This window comes from Haliotis cracherodii, unplaced genomic scaffold, assembly GCF_022045235.1.
Source record: "Haliotis cracherodii isolate W230 unplaced genomic scaffold, xgHalCrac1.p SCAF_16, whole genome shotgun sequence".
Classification (NCBI taxonomy): domain Eukaryota; kingdom Metazoa; phylum Mollusca; class Gastropoda; order Lepetellida; family Haliotidae; genus Haliotis; species Haliotis cracherodii.
In genome coordinates, this window is record NW_027266271.1 from 15,634,798 (window position 1) to 15,639,225 (window position 4,428).

Sequence of the window (4,428 nt, forward strand, 5' to 3'; positions counted from 1 at the left end):
ATGTTTACCCAACCAGGAGTAAATGTTTACCCGACCAGGAAGAAATGTTTACCTGAACAGATGTAAATGTTTACCTGACCAAGAGTAAATGTTTACCTGACGAGGAGTTTACACAACCAAGACAGATGTTTACCCACTAGGAATAAATGTTTACACAACCAGGAGTAAATGTTTACCCAACCAGGAGTAAATATTTACCCAACTATGATTTTATGTTTACCCCACCAAGAGTAAATGTTCGACAAAAATGGAATATTATTTTTCCACAACACTGTACATTATTACAGTGGTTTGTGTATCTGATGAGTGTCATACTCTGCAGCTAGTCTTCATGTTGACCATGCATATTTGTCAAGTGTAGTTGAGTGCAGGTTATTGGGCGTGTTTCTGTTCTCTATGATCTTTGCCAGTGGGCAGAAAAGTGCTACTTTGGTGGGTAATTCTTGGCAATACTCCACATTGCCAAGTTCTGTCATTTGTATCCTAACATTGATTCTGAAGTCCATGAATTAAATGCTGAATTACCTGTTCAGGCAGGGATTGTATGTCCGTGTGATTGCAGTAATTGTTCGAATGTAATGTGAAATGTTGTCAAGTCGAATTATTGTTGGATTTTGAGTAAATTCACCATTTTGAAATGCTTTTTGTACATGTAAATGTTACCTTGGCGGAACATTTTGACATTCATCTAAAAAAATAAAAAAACACAACACACAATGAAAAGTAGTTAACTTGAAATCCTTTTACTCTATATATCATCAAAGACGCTATACCTTTATTGACCTGGTAGAACCCATATCGGCATATTGGTCTAATTTCGGCACTCTGCTTGTCTTAAGGTACAGATAACTCAATATATTGATGGTTCTCAAATTGTGTTTCATTACGGTGTTATTCTTTAAGCAAGACCTTTCATTCTTATCTCAATATAGGTTAATTTTGAAAATTCTGTTTGTCCTAAAAGTGGTGTAACGAATCGAGGGGACTTTTTGACTTTTTTATTGACCATTTTGTGATACATGGGTCACAATGCACTGCATATGGTTTTATGTGGCTCTTGTGAGGATTCTGAGTACAGGACTTTTATCTTAACTTTGAAAGACGCAAACATTCATTTGTACACAGTTCAACCTTGTGTGTTGATGTATAGAAGGGAAGCATTTCAATAATATAATGTATTGGCATATCTTTTCCCCTCAACTTAGCATGATAATTTCATTTAGCTGTTTATCATAGGTATATTTAGTTAAAATCCAGCTGTAGAAAGCCTGACTGTGATCGTGTTAATTGCAATAGCCTTCATGGGATGTTCTGGTTTCATTGGTTTTTGAAATCAGTGGCTATGTTGACTGTTACCTCAGATTGATAATAATTCTCTTTTACCTCAAACTGTTAAGTATAGTGTCAAGAGAATGTATAGAATATTTAGCAGTGCGAAAGAAATACAAGTCATTTTGACGAAAATGTTTTTGGTTCTTTGAATGTGTTTCTGTAAAAGAGAACATGCATGATATTTTTGTAATCTGTGGTTAATTTGGGCATTGTGTTGATCATCCTCTGACCACATTGGAATCATTCATATTTTTTTAAAGGAGCTCTTCAAGAAGCGGAAGTATTGAAGATATTTCCAATTTCTGACAGTCCAATTGGGAATGCCCAGTGCTGTTGATACATTTTGGTCAGGAGGGCAGGTGTCTACTTATGGAGTTGAGCAGCAGGCAGGGGTTCTTGGTAATTAACTGTAACAACCCAGCTGAAGGAAAGAGCTGCCTTGGATCCTGATATTTCCATGATCAGCAGTACCAACTACAGACTATACTTGCCGTAACAGGCGTCTATGCTTGTCGTAAGAGGCCACTAACCGGATCAGGTGGTCAGTCTTGCTGTCTTGGTTGATGCATGTCATCATATCACAATTGCCTGGATCAATGCTCATGATGTCAATCACTGGATTATCTTGTCCAGGCTTAATTATTTACAGACCGCTGTCATATAGCTGGAATATTGCTGAGTGCGACGTTAAATTACACAAACAAACAGAGTTTCAGATTTCTTGGATATACTTATTGGTCAAGTGACCACCGTCATATAGCTGGAATATTGCTGAGTGCGGTGTTAAACAAAAAACAAACAAATTGGTCAAGTGACCTGACCTGTGAAAATGATGGGCCATTGGTCAGAAGTAATGGGTTAGGGAATCCATATTGGTAAAAAAAATAGGTGTATGCGTGGTATTCTAATGTTAACAACATTTGCTCGTCACATCAAAGTTCTGGGTTGATTTCCCCACATGGGTTCAATGAGTGAAGTTCATTTCAATCCCTCACTCGGAAATGGAGGCTCTTTGTTTTCTGAGGGGTTGATGGGGCCACTCACTATCAGGATGATTGAGACTACCGTATTCGACATAATAGGCACCCAGGGAGTTCTCAAAATTAGAAATAGAGGGCTCTTATTAGAATATAATTTTTGTGAAAAAAAGTTGAAAGATCATAATTTTTGTGGTTTATGCTGACAGCCTGAAATGATACAAAAGAATAGTATGTGTGTATTTTACACGGCAGATATTTGATATTTCCAGAATTTAATTGCCCATAATTAAGAGTGCATATAACACACGAATACAAATTATACACGAATAAATAAGTCTTGTGTACATTGAGTAATCGGAATGGGTACCAATTGGGATTGTTCACTAGCCAATATATCAGCAAATATCGCCGTTGGCGCTTATTAGAGTGGGGCGCTTATTACGTCAAATACGGTAAATGTAATTTGTTTTGTAGATGATGAATGTCATTGTAATAACTACTGTTTTGGTTGAAGGCACTCTGCCCCCAGGATGATTTCAGTAACTCTCATTAATGTGTTAAAATGGCACCTATGTACCAATCAAAAGTAAGCAAATTACAATGAGGAATGGCAGTGTCATTATTCTTGGGGAGCTCCTTTAATACTTCTGATAAGTGTATTTATGTGTTTAAGGCAGTAAGCATGATCTGATGATTTGTTTCTTCATGAATTGTATGCTTAAAGCAAACATATTCTACCAATTTTACATATATTGGAAAAACTGATTCTCATTTGGTTACCATGTAGTTGTTACTGATATGTTATGTTTCATTTATTTTGTTTGAATTTCGTTCAGTTCATGTCATCATACTTCATAGCATGTTCATGAAATTTGCCATTTGGAAAAGATGTTAAACTCTTCTGCCAACTGATTAATGAACTTAATTTGATGAGAAAATCTTGTGAAATTTATTACTCACACCTGGCCTGAATACGGATAATTATTGAATCAAGCAAAACTGTTAAATTTCTTGTTTTCTTATTGATTCAAGAACATTATTTTAAAGGTGTGTTGTAATCTTGGACCGATCTATTTCATGTAATATGTTTCTCCGGACGAAGAGTTGTTTTAGATGTTTATGCGTACCAAAGAAATAACATTGCATGATGTGGCATGTCATGTATACCTGACCATCATCCATCGGCCATGTCTCATGTTCAATAATTTCAACCCAACTCCTGCTATTGATGGTATGCGGTGGTACAGAGGTTTTACTCATTGTTCTGTCACCTTCATCTTCAGCCCAGATCTGTGAATGTTGACAATGGAATGGTAAGCCTTAATGTGTACAACATGAATCATGTCTTTTGAGCATTCGTTATTATTTACTTCACTACATACCTCAACCCAACCCCTCATAAGGCATATAACTTCTGTTAAAGCTAGAAATTATATATTCATTATGCAGTGTTAAAAAATAAGGGGGTACCAAGGGTCCTTAAGGTTTTCTGACATAGTTTTCATCTACATGATCAAGGGACCCCCATAAAATGTTCTTTTAACGCTTGGGATATGACAGGGACCTGTATGCTTTGTTTTGAACACTGTTGTATTTTCATAGTTTTGTTGCAGTATCTGCCTCAACAGAGTAGCCTCCATGAAAACTTGTGTTTCACTTTTAATACCTTGAAGTGTTATTTTTGTCACCTGGATAGAACACTTTTTAACTTGAAAAAAAATCTTCTTTTGTCATGGTAAATTTAAGGTGTTTTCAGTTAAGGATTAAATGAACTAACTCCACTATTTTATGAATAAATAGTTCAGGTTAGCGGTCATCTTAAAGAAGAATGTATCAGATTTGGGTTTAAAAATTTAAAACATATCAATATAATAATAATAATAAAATGAAATTACTCTACTTGTAGATGAGTTGCAGACATTTGTGGTCCAAATTTATGCTTACAAGTCCTGATGCATGTCCTTGTTTTACTCAAATTGGGAAACAAATATGTCTTTGCTCAATTGAAAATCCTGTTTTATTACAATTATGGGTCAATATTGTTACAGTATGTTTATGAAACCAACAAGGAATATTCCTTCGATGGAAAAAGATTGACTAGTGACAAATTGGTGAG